The sequence below is a fragment of the Ambystoma mexicanum genome, chromosome 7p, assembly GCF_040938575.1.
Source record: "Ambystoma mexicanum isolate Mex_15411 chromosome 7p, UKY_AmexF1_1, whole genome shotgun sequence".
NCBI lineage: Eukaryota > Metazoa > Chordata > Amphibia > Caudata > Ambystomatidae > Ambystoma > Ambystoma mexicanum.
Window position 1 is genome coordinate 333,367,002 of NC_090939.1, and position 16,295 is coordinate 333,383,296.

Here is a 16,295-nt window from a genome sequence, read left to right on the forward strand (position 1 = left end):
AGCTGGGAGATGGCCAGCTTTTCCAGGAGTTTGCCCAGGAAAGGAATGATGGAGATTAGGTGATAGTTAGCTGGGCAGGAGGGGTTGGCTGAGGGTTTCTTGTGAAGAAGGTGCACAAGAGAGTGCTTCAGAGGGGAAGGGTTGGCTCTAGTACATAATCATTTTGCAGTGAATACAGGATTTCTTGCAACATACCCCACACCTACAACCCTATAATATTAAACAAGTGCTCAGTGAAACTGTTTCTGTATACCAGCGAGTTACCATATAATTTGTTAAGGTCTATGCCAAATGGAACTCTGAAAACATGGAAAGGATGCATATTTTGTGAAAATCATTCAACTATCTGAATAGCCATCTCCCTAATATTATAGAGGAGTAATGCTAGGCATAGTCGATACCCATTTTCCCTTGCACGCCAAGAAAATGATATTGTAATTTTGCTCTCCACCTATAGGGTATTGTTAGCAGTGTTAAAGTAGGAGATGTTGACTATAAAATGTGTCTTCTCAAAATCTTTAGATGGCAAATTATTATTTGAGTTTCATAATGCTTTAACTTGCAACGGGATCGCTGCAAAACAGTTGTCTGACATATGTACAACGGCGAGGAAATATCGGATGAGTCTAAGCATCCAAGTAGACTGCTTACTCGAAGTCAGTAACCAATTTTTGGCTGATAGTTAATTTACATAGTGTGGATGACGCTTTTGGTAAGGTACCATGAGCAACAGAATTTCTGGCACTTGAATGTTATTCATTTTAAACTGAATATAAAAGAAGTGGATGTTGGTGCAAGTCTGGTAACCTTTCGTAGAGCCAAAAAAGGAAGAGTCCAGGTTGATATCTAAATGTGTTCTGGGGCACAAGTTAGAGTCATAAGGTAAAAGCATGGTAGAGCCAAGTATCGGAGACATGGGTCGGGAGGGATCATTATTTGGGTAATTTGTCCAGGCAAATCTTGGTTAGATTCTGCTGTTCATGGAGCCACTTGTTCATATTGGTTTTTAACCTCTTGTGGATGTATTCTGTTGGGGTTTATAGGTTTTTAAGGTCACTCTTTCACAGTAGGGTAATGCAAATGAGCTATACCAGAATATTAAGATTAGTTAGTTATTTTAAGAGAAAGCAAATGGCAGATAATTGTTGTGCCTTGTACCTTACTAAATCTTTTTATTTAGGTGAGAATTGTCTGTGTGCGCTGCTAAAAATCTTCTGAGCGGCACCCAGAAACAAGCTGGGCAAGCGCACATGCGCACAGCTTAGAGGGAACATTGGTGCATACTATTTATTGTATTTATATATTGTGCATTTGTAAGGCGCTTATACAGCAAGTAAATTGTGTTTCAAAGCACCCACAGGGCAACAGGGATTGAAAAACAATTGAAACACTGAAGGATAAAGATGTAACCCGCTATGCCTTGTGAGCATTCAGAATGTGCAAGTGCAGACAGAGGAGAGGGGAAGAGGGACTTGGGGTTAAGTGCTTAGAGTGCCCATGCTCATGGGTGAGCAGCAGTTGTAACTGTCCAGTAGAGGAAGCGGTGGCTGATGGTGATTTGGTGTGGAGGCTAGGGCTCAGAAGGACACATAGGGGCCCTGGTCACCAATCTCAGCAACTGTGGGATTAGGGAGGGAAGGAGGAGGATTAAAGGAAAGTCTTGAGTAGGTTCCGTAATTTGAGAAGATCCAGCTCAAGAGGAAGGGGAAGGATGTTCCATAAGAGGGAACCAGCTGAGGGAAGAGAACGGTCACCAGAACTGTTTTTCGAAGCACTTTACACACAGGAAGTTAGTACCAGAGGAACTTAAAGATCTAGAGTGAGAGTATTTAGTAAGTGCAATTTGTAGATAGTGTTGTCCCGGCCCCAGACAGCCTTATGGATGATACAGAGTGATTTCAATTCGATCCTTGCAGGAACCGGGAGCCAGAGGAGCATTTTTAGGGCTGGATAGATGCGTTCCCTGGGCTTGAGGCCAAGGATAAGTCTATTCTGGATTAACTGGAAGGGTTTTATAGAGGAAGGTGGTAGATTCAGGAAAGGGCTGTTGCAGTAGTCTAGCCTAGAGAGAACCAGAGCTCTGGAAACATTGAGCTTCTGGGTGAAAGTGAGAAAGGGGTGAATTCCTCTGAGAAGGAAGAGTTGAAAGTGGGACTTCTTGGCAAGGTCCTTAATGTGAGGGAGGAAGGAAAGAGAGGAGTCAAAGATGACTGCAAGGTTTCTGGCTTTGGATGAAGGAGATGGGGGAGCCCCTAGAGGATGGGCAGAGTGAGGGGAAGAAATGTGGAGTAGGAGTCCCAATAGGAAGGATCTCAGTCTTTCTGGCATTGGGGCAGAGATCATTGGAAGGCACCAGGACTGGATGGCAGATAGGCAGTCTGGAATGATGGAAGAAGTAAGGATAGGGTTGGAGGGAAGTTTGAAAAAGAGTTGTGTGTCATCTGTGTAACACTGTAAGTTATGGGAGAAGGTGGAAATGAGATGTGCCAGTAGAGCAAGGTAAGTGTTAAAGAGCCAGGGAGAGATGTCGGAGCCCTGGGGGACACCACAGGTGGAGAGAGAGGTAGGAGCGGAGAAAGTGTCAGAATAACCTGAGATGGATGGTCACTGAGGAAGGAGGTCAGCCAGTCCAGTGCCTGCTCCGAGATACCGAGGGTATCATGGCACAGTTTTATGAGGATGGGGTGGCTGACCATGTCGAAAGCAGAGAAGAGATCAAGAAGAATGAGGACAGCGGGAGAGGTGGAATACAGAGATACATGCAGTTCCTCACGGGTATTCAGAAGAGCAATTTACCTGGCTCCGGATGCTCAAAATCCAGATTGATAGTCATGGAGGCAACCAACAAGTTCAGTGTGTGAGGTAAGTTGGGGAAGGCCAGCTTCTCCAGGAGTTTCCCAAAGAAGGGGATGATAGATATAGGGCGGTAGTTGGCTGGACAAGTACGGTCTGCTGAAGGTTTTTTCATGAGGGGGCACACAAGGTAGTGCTTGAGGGAGGGGGGAAAGATCCAGTGGCAAAGGTGTGGTTGCAGAAGTCCAGGGCAAGAGAGCCTTAATGGTTCTGGAGGATCAGGGTGAAAACTGTTTGGAGGAGACCATAACGGAGCTGACAACTCTAGTGACCTCGTCAGGTGTGGTAGGGGAGAAGCAGGAGAGAGAGGAAGAAGGATAGTGGGAGGCCATTGGAGGCAAGAGGATGAAGGAGGGGGGGGTTTGCAAGGGTGCTCAGGATGTCTTGAGTTTTTAAGTAAAGTGTTGGCCAATGTGTTGCAGAGGGCTTCGGAGGGGAAGAGTGAGGAGGAGACTGCAGAAATGTTGGCTAGTTCCATGCAGATTTTAAAGAGTTCAGCCATGTTGTTGGATGCACCAGAGATGCGCGCCTGGATGTATGCCCTTTTCTTGGCGTGGATGCAAAGTCTGTATTGTCCTTTGGAGCAGGAAACAGGCCAGTTTATCAGAGGGTGAGCCAGAGGTCTGTCACTTCCATTCCGCAGCTCTACACTTGCGTTTCAGGGCTGCGAATTCAGAATCGTACCAGGAGTTACACTTAAAGACAGGCTTCAGGCAGATACTCATGACAGAGGCAAGAATTGTCAGAGTGTTAGTAATGGCCAGATAGAGGCTGCTGAGAGCAGAGTCAGAGGTAGAATATGCAGTGGTGGGAGAAGGGGAGATGAAGGTGGATGCGAAGGCAGCAGCTGACACTTGTTTCATCATACGGATGTTTGTGAATGAGGTTGGCAGGGCTGCAGGAGGTGCTGTCAGAGAGCCGAGAGAACACAGGTGAGAGTAGTCTGACCAGGAGAGAGCAGTGGTCATTGTGGAGGAGAGTGAATGTTCAGAGGGCATCAAGAGTGTGTCCAGCTGAGTGGGCTGGACCAGAAGGGAGAAAGGAGAGGGAGAGTGAGATACCAAGCTAATGGAAGAGAGTGGATTCAGTGATAGAGGAGTCCAGATGGATGTTGAAATCGCCCATGAGAAGGAGTTTAGGGGTATTGGTGAGGAGAGAGGAGAGCAATCTGCCCATTCAGAGAGGAACAAGGTACTAGAGCCAGGTGGCCTGCAGATAGTGGCAATGGTCAAAGAGGAGGAGGGAGAGATGACCAGGTTGCAAACCAGGCTCTCAAAGAAAGAGTAAGGATGTGTGGGTCTGAGGGAGGAAGGGACCCACTCAGGTAAAATCAGAGCAACTCCAACACCAGCAGGGTTAGGACGAGGCTTGAGATGATCTTTTAGCCATCAGGGAGAAGGGAGTCGAAAGCAGTGACTGAGCTGGCATTGAACCACGTCTCGGTAAGAGTGAGGGTGTCGAGGTCAATTTCATCATGAAGGAGGCAAATGTTGGCAGAGTGTTTGATGGCTGAGCGAGCGTTAAGTGGGCTAAATGAACCAGATCTCTACCATTTAAGGTTTTCTGAGGAAGGGTACAGGGGCCTGGTACACTAGTCAGAGGAGGGGCATAGAGAGTGGAAGAAGGAGTAGCAGATGTGGAATGAAGTCAATGTGGGACAGCAAGCACCGGTTGACAGGAGGAGGTTGGGTTGAGAACCCGAAACCAAGATAGAGTTAGTGCGATAGTCATTAAAGATACACCTGGATGATGCGAAGTCCACCAAGATGACTTTCCATTTGGTGCCGCCATTAATGGGAGAGAATGTGAAAGGGTAGAGATGAGATGGGGAGTCCATAGATCTGGGGAGGGGGCAGAGAAGAGGATATCATTGAGGACTGGTCTGGAAGGTGCACTGACATACATGTCTGTGATGGGTAGGCCAGGGTTAGTGTTCAGGCTGTCTTGTGTGTGATTTTTTTCTTCCAGACTTCATGAGAGTGGGTGCGTAGGTGATAGTGTATCAGTTAGAGAAGATAGGGAAGACGTTGCATGCCATACGAGCAGCAGAGTTTATTTGAAGGAAAAAGGTGTAGCCGCAAAGCACAGTCCTAGCACAGACTCATCAGGTGGCATAGCAGTTACAAAAAGGACACAAAATCAATGCAAAATGGGTGCAAAGATGTTAGGAAACACACACCTAGATTTGAAGTTCAAAAAGTGTACATTGAAGAGAAAGTGAAAGACTCTGTGGAAGATATTTGGAGGGACCTTTACCTGTATTTGTTTCGAAAACAGTGATTTAATAAAAGTGAGGCACCATTTGTATGCAAATATTGTTAGGTGTTTTACAAATTAGGAAAGTTCCTACATAAGCATATTGAAACATGGTGGTGCTTGAAACTCCTGTTGTGCTTCAAAATCTGAAAATGTTTGAGGAGATTGCATTGGAAACTGTTCATCCTTTCCAGTTTATTGTTAGACTAAAAACAAAGACATCAAAACTCCCTAAAAAGAGATTTATTGTGGGAAATTCTGCTGAGGCGTGGTGCTCCAACCGACCTGGTGGCAACCACACACTCACTGTACTCTGCCAATAAAGCTTGGGGGACACAGACTGAGGACTTTGAGGTGAATGTTGGAGTAAGGCAGGCTGCACCCTGGCACCTATACTATTTAATATCTATATACAGAACATTATTGATGCCCTGTTAAGTGGGTGCCAGGACTGCCCCAAGATAGGAGCGAACACATACTCAGCGTTACTCTATTCAGACGATGCAGTTCTTCTGTCCACCACACATCAGGGCCTGAAGCACACTTTGTCCATTTTTGCTACTAAATGTACAGAGTTAAATTTAGTCCTAAACATCCAAAATGCAAAGTGATGGTCTTCAAGCCGACCCATGCTAAAAGGAGAACTCTAAATTTGAGTGTATGAGACTCGGGTATCGAACAAGTAAACCACTTTGACTATCTTGGAGTCCTTTTTGAGGAGAAGTGTAGTTCGAAGCCACAGGTAGCCAAATAAATCAACACTCTCACTGACCACATACTGTGGTGGTATTTCATCTTTTTTTGGCACGTAGAACTTGACAAAACAAGGATAGTGGCTCTGACCTCTTTTAAACAAATATTGTTCTGGGGAAGTGTTGGAGTGGAGATACATTAGAGACATATAGGAACGCCCTTTCACATGTCCTGAGTCTCGAGGCGGGGAAAAGATTTAAGTGGTTTGCACATGTAAAGGCGTGTCTATGGGACCTGAACACCTTGAAGCTCAAGGCAAAAATGTTAATGTATGAAAACCTGATAGCCAATGCCACAAAGTCATTGTGGCTTGTCATTATGCTTTTACTTGTGACTGCATTAATTCTGTTTTAGGGCATGGGCCTGTGGGTGTGAGACAGTTGCTTGTTGATTCATGCTAACTGCATTCTACTATTGAGGCGACTATACATGCATTGACACTTATGATCTATACCTATGTTCTTTGTACTCTTTTCCGCAGTTGCTGTGGCTGGAGTAGAGGGAACAAGCTATGCAGTGGAGCTGCAACCCAGGGACACGGCCTGCAGATCCAGTCACAGACCCCAGCCATGCCCAGTTGTCAACTCCTCTTCTGAGGGCTGTGGCTGGGGGAGCGTCCCATACATCTGGAAATGCTGCTGAGGAAGAGCCAAGGATTCGATCATAGTGGTGGATACCTCGGCAGCAGTGGGCCAGGGTGGTGGTGATGGTGCCACACAGGGGGCCCCAAACCATGGAGACCACATCGCAGGTATCTGGATTGATGGAGGAGAAGTAGGAGGAAGCTATTGCAGGCCTGCAGACGGTGTCAGGTGGTGGTGCAGAGGGGGATGTGTAGGATGCACACCTCATCCTGAGACTGAGGGATGTTTACTCAACTGTGGGGGGGCTGAGGGTGGTCAGTGCAACCTCCTGTGGGGCATTTGCTGCAGCACTGCCCACCTTCACCGATTTCTCCCCCAGACAGAGGCTGCACCTATGGCCTATGTGGTCATATGGGATGCTTTGCTGCCCCTGCTGCTGGGTGGCAGCCGGCATCTATGCGTGATGCTATGCAAGCATCCCATGAGGTGCTTCTAGAGCATCACATGCAGATGGGCTACCTCTTGTCACAACTGGCAGCAGCACTGTTCTCCTGTTGTCTTGCTGGACAGGCCACTGCAATGACCCACTCCTCCTCCTCCTCATCTGTGCCCCAGTCATCCTCAATGGAGGCTTCAATGACAGCTACCACCATGGCATCTGGTGACCATGTCCGACAATTGCCCAGTCTGGATATGCCTGTGGGAATTCCTACAGATCCCTCACCAAATCCCTGCCGAAAGTCTCCTCTAAGGTTGGCAGGAGAGGGCAGATGCTTCCTGATCCCAATCCTGGGGGTGGTATACTGTGAGAGGATCACCTGGGTGGAGACAAGGCCCAGGGTACAGGGGAGATTCTGTCGGATGAGGCAAAGTTGTTTTCCTCTGAGTGGGATACACTTAGCACCATGTCAGAGGAGGTTCTGATTTATTGTCACTGTAATATATCCCAAACTCCTAGTAAGACAGAAATGATGAACTCCAAGGTTTTAATCCTGCAACATATTAAATCAAAAGAACAGGTCTTTTGTATTCCTAAAAATAAACATATTCCTCAATACCAAAGGTATACCAAAAGGGATGATGGAAATGTGGCCTTTTCTATACCATCTGTCTCTAATAAGTGCAAAACCCACAATCTCTCTTCTAAAAATACTAAGGAAATTAAAACTAACTTTAAAAGTGTAAAAGAAGTCGAAAAACCTAATTTCCTTAAAGAGCACCGAAGAGAGGGTTCCTGGAATGCCCCTCCTTGCCCCCATGAACATGACGGCTCGAAAAGTAAAAAACTCACAAAGCCACTCACTATTCGGACAACCCTGGAGGACCAGTAAGGGGACGTATGCAGAGAAATATTCTCTCAGACAGCCATTCAAACCTAATCCAGTGAATGTCTTTGTGGATAAAGGTGCTTCAACATTGGTCATGGACCCAAATGGCTTGATGTATGATGTTGACTAATGTCAAGAAACCACTGTGCTGACGTCTTTAGTGACACCGCGACAAAGCCACATTAGTCATGAAGTATAACGTGGATCACATAAGGCTACAAGGGAGCACATCGCCCAAGCCAGAAAAGAAGCCCACTGGTTACCTATAAAAGAACACATATTATTCAAATCCATGGCCATCACCCACAGATGCCTTTCTGCCAATGCTCCGCCCTATCTTCCTGAAAGAATCACCCTTAATACATCCACTAGACCCACCAGATCACACTTGACTAACCCGACTTACATACCCACATTCAAAAGAAGTAAAGCCGGAGGGTTCAGCTTTCAACACCTAGCACCCAAAAACTGGAACACACTCCCCACCGTCTTAAGGAATGAAAAATCTTACCATGCCTGCCATAGACTACTCAAAACCACGCTGTTTAACTAACCCTTCCACCCCACCCTACCGGTCCTATGTATTTTTCACAACTGTATGTAAATACCTGCAAATGTATGAAATTATGCATATTTGGTCAGCATTGTATCTATATATACACCATATATGCCTGTAACAAGTAAAACTGCCTTCAGCACCACGATGCCTCCGGGCAGATGTGCGCTATACAAATCCAAATAAATAAATAAATAAATAAATGAAGTACACTTGCAACCATGCACCACTTTACAAAAACAAACATGTGTATACACAAAGAACATGCTTACACAGTTCTGTAGATAGAGGACAGATACATATACATATTGTCAAATTATTTTATTATTTTTCTCAATAGCTAAGTGCAGAAACGCTGAACGCAAGGCAATAAAGAGGTGCAGAGCAAGCTTAAAGATGCTTATGGCAACTAACCCTATGGAACTACAGGATCACATAAAGAGCCTGGCAGGACCAAATACGACTAACTTGTAGGAAACATAGCATGATAAAGGTGTGCAGAAATCATTGTATAAGTATAACATGGATCACATAAGGCCACAAGCCACAGGATGAGAGATGAGGGGAAGCAGTACCAGGCTGCACCGAGCAGGAAGGCCTGGGCTCACAGTCAAGGTCAGACACAAGCAGAACATTCCAATCATAAAATGACAAGGGGTCATCAGCACAAAAACTGAATACATCCTCATAAATTGCAGACCAGAAGAGCTCAATTTTCTGTCCCTCAACCACGTGATGCGGCTGAGCTAAACAATCGTCATTCACCGATGTGGGATGACAAATAGTTCTCAACAACACAAGCATGAAGTGAAACATGAACAAGTTAACAACATTGATTGGGAACACACAGTCATTTTCATTGAAGATGTGCAAGAGCACGGAGAACAGAGCTGGGTCCCAGTACTGTGGAGACCAGCTCCAGTCAAACAGGGGACAGAATTCCAGGGGTGGATGGCAAAGGGAAAGGGCCAACAGTAATCCTGCGACCCTCCATCAATGTACTAGATAGTTTCTTTGGGAAAGGGCAGGCCAGCCATCTGACATGAGATGGCCAATTATTTAAGATCTACTGTATACCACTCTGATCACCCAACCAGATAATAAGATAGGTTTTTCTGGGAGGGCCATTGTTGTGTTGACACTCTGTATCAAAAAGGGTTGACACTCATATGGGCGCTGTGACTCTGGAGATGTTTTAATGCCAAGTATGATCCCTGTCAGTTATTTTATAATAAACAATGGTCTAACTTGCCCTTGGCTGAATCCTCCGTTTGTTCTGGGGGAAGGGTTGCTGGGCCCTTGGAAGCTGAACGTAGAAGATCGTATTAACCCCCAGACCTCTTGCATACCAGACCTCACAAACAAGTTGGTAGCAGTGGAATGGTTTACTATGCCCGTTCAGCATAAGTCGCCTCTTCCGCCGCAGCACCTGGAGGGCTGGGGGGTGCATCGCAGGAAAGCAAGCCAGATGGGGTATGCACCCCTGTGCAAAGGCTGGCAAGAGCCAACTTGGAAGTATCCTGTCCATGAGGAGTCCAGCAGACCAGAATGGTGGCATGGCAGCTTTGTGGGAGCTAATAGCCGAACAGCATCAGTGGATCACGGAGTGTAAGTATTGACTCAGCCACACAGTAACTAAGGGGAGTGGGAAAGTAACGGTGGGTATTGGGTGGTACTGAGAATTGTTGAGTACCATTGAAGTATTGTTGAGTATTGTGTAGTAGTGTTGAGTATTGTGAAGCATAGTAGGGAAAGGAGCGGTGGTAGATGTCATTTGTTTGGTTAGTGCAAATTCGGTCTTGAGGGAAAAGGTTCTGGGGAATAACCTAGACTATTGACTTAAGGGCACAGATGAAAGAAGTTATGTGAATATTGGATTCCCTGTCAATTGGGAATTTTAGCTCGGGTCATGGATGATGGTATCCTCATGTAAAGGTTTAGCAAAGTGAGCTGGCGTAGATTGTGGAAGGTGTTCGTCTGATTAAGTCTCGAGGAGACGTTTTACCTACTAAGCGACACTGTAGGTACAGATTGAATACGAAAAAGATCGGTATCCCCTGTTAGGAGGCAGGAAGACAGCTGGGGGTTCATGTTGGGGTTGTGTACATGTTTATGTAATCGGACATTAGCATTGTAAGTGTTGTAAGTGATCTATAGCATTTAATAGCATGTAATAGATGTTATTGCTGTTAACATATGTAGGCAAACCCTCAAGATGATAATAGCAATTGCTTTGTTCACAGCAGTGGCTTGGGAGATTAAGGATTGCCATGGAAATGGGAGTCGGAACTATGCATGGAGCCCCTCTTTCATTTCCATGGCAATGACCAGAAAGCCAAGGCGATGGTGCAATCCGGGAGCAGGAGCCCTTTTTCAGGTAAGGAGAGGGGCTGGGGCTGTTGAAGGGCTGGATTTGGGGGCAGGGGAAGGGGAAATAGCAGCACCATGTGGAGGGTTCTATGAAAACATAATTTTTCACTTAAACAAAATAACTTTGTATTTGCATACAAATGTGCAATAACAACATCATAACAACAAAAGTCGTAGTCAGAGACTACAAAGCTTTGGTATCAAAATGTTCTCATGCAGAGAATGTGGAGGCTAAGAAGCTGCAAACCAGCTAACTAGTTTTCCTCTGTATGAGCATAGCTTCAACATAGTTTGGCGAAGTCTTGGTTCTGCAATTTGTATAAAACAGGTACAAAAGACTATGGGCCTCATTCCGAGTACGGTGGTAAAAGATACCGGGCACTGGTAAGGAGACTGGTGCCGGTAATCCCTTACCGCCCTACTACAAGGTCCCTTAGCGGGTCCCTCCAGTAATGCCTGGTCTGACCAGGCATTATGGACGGGACCCGAAAAGGGACCAGGGCGCAAATAACGGGCTCGACATGCGCGAGCCTGTTATTTGCACCCTCCCCATGCCAATTGAGCACTATTGGGGCTCTAATGGGAATGGGGAATGGTATTTTCAATGGGGATTTACGGGTTCCGCAAAGGTCGGACTACACCGTTAAGTCCCCATTGAACTAGACTGGTGCCGGACCCGTTATTGGTGGTAGTCATGTCATGGCGAAAATAGTGCCATGACTACCACCAATTGCGGAATGAGGTCCTAGGACTGAAATTGAACAGTTGCTGAACGAGTACTTGACAGTCCAGAGATTTGTTAAACTAATTTAATTGATACTTATTATCCAAATAGGCCTTTATGTTTCGAAATTCATTGTTTGCATGATGCAGCAGAACGCTACTCATACCAGAAGGTGGAAGCAAACAATGACAGATGACAGTTTAAAGTACATGGATGTATTGGTTGTCTAGTGAGAGATGGAAAGATATGTATCATTAACCACATTAAACTATCTTGCCAAACTGCATAGAAAAATAAATATTTCAATGTTTGGCTTTTGCAGTTGTTCTTGCCATGTTGTGAAGAGAGTGATCTGCTTGGAAGTTTTGAAAACTGTTGAACTGCCATTTCTTGCAAATAAAGAACATATCATGATCCTAAAGTTTGAACAGTACTTGGAAGAAAAATTATTACACCAAGAAAATCTTTTGGCAGCTGACTTGGCAACGGAGACTCCCAAGCACAGTCAAGAATCTGCTGAGGGAGGTGAACCTGTGTTAGGAGATCCATGTATTCAAACAGTTGCTGAGCTTGCCATGGAAGAAGTAGAAAAGGGAATGGAGCAAACACAACATTGACAAAAAATGTGTAGACTTTAGTAAGTAAGTTAAATGAAGAGCAAAGGGACATTTATGACAAAATGAAAGATTTATTCTTACATGGTATTAAACATGATAAGCATGAATATGCCTGTGCCCACTACAGCCCTTTGTTGATGTATGTTAGTGGACAGGCTGGTAGAGGAAAATCTTTTCTAATTAATGCATTGAGAGCAATGATACAACACATGACTGATTGCTCTCTTCCATGTACTGTGATTGCTCCCACAGGCACAGCAGCGTTCAACATAGGTGATGTTGCTTTACACTGGTTGTTGATGTTACCAGTGGAGCATGACAATAAAATAGAATATAGGAAACCTGCATCAAATGCAGCACAAGAAGTAGGGAGAGTACTAAGAAAATTAAATGTCTTGATTACAAATGAACTGAGTTTGGTGTCTAACTTGATGCTAGCTTTTATTCACTTGTCAATGCAAGCACTCTTGAGGACTGACTATGCTGTTTAATTTGGAGGGAAACATGCCCTTGTTTTAGGAGATTTGTTACAGTTAACTCCTGTGAAAGGTCAACCAGTCCTTAAGATTTTTCAATCAAAGGAAAGTAAAAAAAAAGTATAGGTAGAATTTGGAATAATTTTCAATATAAGGAGCTTAGATTTAGAGTCTGCATAGTATGCAGAAATGTTAACTAACATTTGTATAGGTTTGCTTGAGGATGGTATGAAAACTGTCTTTAAAGTTAAAGTGGTTTCTAACATGTTCCATTCAGGTTGCAATGGACCTGATGGCATGTTAAATCTCCAGGGAAAGAACATTTCTTGTGTTGCTTTGGTGTGTAGACCTTCAGAGTGTGAGAAGTTCAACTCTATAATGATGCGCTCTGAGCAGACCAATTATAGAGATACAATTGTGCAACGATCTAGATGAGCATCTAATGCCACTAGAATTAGATAAGAATGTAAAATCATGATTAACTCAATCATAAAAATCAATTAAAAAAACAGCACTGCTAGAGTCAGTTTTAAAACTGTGCATACATGCATGGGTTATGTTAAAGCAGAACCTAAATGTTGAAATTCATCTGGAAAATTGATCAATGGGGAGAGTGCCTGCAATATTCAATTTTCTTCTCAGTATAAATATAGAATATATTTTGGTGAAGTCCGATCGTGTAGAGGAACCTGTCATACTTCTGCATGCTCCATGATTTTTAAAGATATTTTGTTACTGTGCACACATTACAAGCATTACATTACTGCAACAAAAAAAGCAACATATAAAGTTATATTCAAAGAAAATGGTTCCTGTACATTCTGTAAAGGAAGGCAATCTAAAAATGTTGGCAAGTAAAATAAATATGAAATACTCCCACTGTAGACTTAGTAATGTAACAGCTCAATGCTACTCAAATGGAACATTGTGTATGTTGTTGCAAATAACACCACACATTCAAAAAGTAGCTTAAATAGTAGACAAAAACATATATGTAGAACTTTCAAGTAAACTGTCAGTATATGAAAGCCCACAAGACATTCATTTGGCAATGTCAATTTGAGATGTGATAACTGTAGAAACCGAAGAAACGATATTACAGTAAAATACTCAAAAACATGCTCAATCTTTTTTAGTGAGTATTTTTGAGGTGTTAGTGAAGGAGTCAAGGTAAGTGTAGATAATTTGATATGAATCTCTTGTGAGCAGAACACTGAGTGTCCACTATTTCATAAACAAGAAATTAGTCATGATCCACTGTAAACGTTTTTATATCTTTTAGTACTTGATCAGAAAAAAAAATCAATTTTGCTGACTTGGAAATAAAAGCTTATCATGACATGAGCTGTGGTCAATGTTGTTGTGATTTGAATTATCACTTAAAAATCTGCAGGATAATAAGGACCTTTCCATGATGTTAGAGAGATATACAATGGATTGGAGGAAGAATAATACCCACATTCTAAACTTAAAAAATTGTCAAATATTGATTATCAAGAAAACATTTAAAACATCTGCAAATATATTTCATGAAAGTGTATAAATTCATGTTGGACATTTCACTTCACGGGTGCACAGAAAACTAGGTTGGCTTGTGTTCAATGTCTCTACAATATCACACAAACCTAGATTGCCTAAAGGTTTAAAGAGCACCTACTTAATATCATTAGAACACAAGTTGAAAATAATTTGTGTATATCTGCAACAACAATATAAATACACATTAAGTGCATCTAAAAAGGAGAATGTGTAATGGTACATTTTTAGAAATTACTGTTCACACATAAAGTAATTTGAAAGATGGTATCATTAAAAATAGTTTGTTCAGCAGAAGGTCAATATGCTAGAATTGATAAAACCAGGCATTCTGCAATCTTCCACTCCTGTTTTATTATGTAAAACAATATACATGTAATAGTGTTCCTATAAGTACTACGTTATATAAGTGGATTCTGTGTACATTCTTTTGAGTGTTAGGGAGTGTAGTTTGAGATAACTCTTTACATATGAAACATATAAACAGTTGCATAAAGAACTATAAAGAAAGGATAGAGCAATGTAAAGTATTACACAAGAAGACCTTATGATGGACATTTATATTGTGTAGTATAGTGAGGTTATTTGTCTCAGTTTCCTTACAATGTTAAAAAAAATAATCTGCAAATCCCAAATATACTAAAGTAAAATATAAGTTTGTACAAAAATGAAACATGAGCTATTTGTGTATAGTTACTTATTGTTATGATGTGATTATTGCAAATAGAAAGTTGTTTTGTTAAAGTGAAAAATAATGTTAGCAATAACTTTATTAAATGTTTTCATAGAACATTTTTTTTTTAATGTCTGTATTTATTTGTTTTTACAAAGTCAAATTATGTAAGGAAAAGGATGTATTAACAGTACCTATGTTAAATATTATCACCGAGGAGGGGAATGTAACCAATCAATCAACCAATCCAAAGTCGCGTTCCAAGCAACCTGATTGCTGCTTACCCAGCCCCAGCATCTTCCCCTACCCTCCATTCCCTTCCTTTCTTATTTTCAATCCCTCAGCCCAATGTACCTGATTACTGATGTACCTGATTACTGAAGTGATGGCGATCGCCAATACTCCTGCTGCTTCTCTCAGCTGGAACTTGTGGTAATTGCACCAGGACCCTCATTAAAAACCCCTCAATATGCTCAAGCCTATTAACATAGAACCCAGGCCGTTACCACACATTCAAGCCCATGGAATGGGTGGTTATGGTTAAATAATCACCGTCACTGGTGCAGCAGCTAATCAGGTTGCTCCAAACCCAGGCTGAATCTATTGATGCAAGCCTGGGTTAGGAGCAGCTCAAGAGGTCTGTGCACCAGCCCTTCACATGGTGCTGCTATTTTCCTCCTGCCCTGCCTCCTGCCCCCAAATCCAGCCCTTCAACAGCCCCAGCGCCTCTTCTTATCTGAAAAAGGGCTGCACCATTGGCTTGCCTTTCTGGTCATTGGCATTGAATTTAAAGAGGGGCTCCATGCGTACTTCTACCTCCCATTTCCATGGTAATCCTTACTCTCCCTGGCCACTGCTGCAAACAAAGCAATTGCTATTAGCATCGTGAGGGCTTGCCTCTGTATGCTAACAGCAATAACATCTATTACATGATATTAAATGCTAGAGATCGCTTACAACATTTACAATGCAAAAATCCGATTACACAAACATTTAAACAACCCCAACATGAACCCCCAGCTGTCTTCCTGCCTCCTAACAGGGGATACCAATCTTTTTCATATTCAATCTGTACCTACAGCTTCTCTTTGTTGGTAAAACTATCCTTGAGACTTAACCAGACGAACACTTTCCACAATCTAGGCCAGCTTCCTTTGCTAGACCTTTACACGGGGACCCGAGCTAAAATTCCCAATCCAAAGGGAATGCAATATTCACATAACTTCTGTCATCTGTGCTCTTAAATCAATAATCTAGGTTATTCACCAGAACCTTTTCCCTCAAGACCGAATTTGCAATAACCACACAAATTACATCTACCACCGCTCCTTCCCCTACTATGCTTCACAATACTCGACACTACTATACAATACTCATCAATATTGCAATGGTACTCAATAATTCTCATTACAACTCTGTACCCACCATTACTTTCCCACACCCCTTAGTTGCTGTATGGCTGAGTCAATTCTTACACTCTGTGATCCACTGATGCTGTTCGGCTATCAGCTTCCACAAAGCTGCCATGCCACCATTCTGGTCTGCTGGACTCCTCATAGACAGGATATT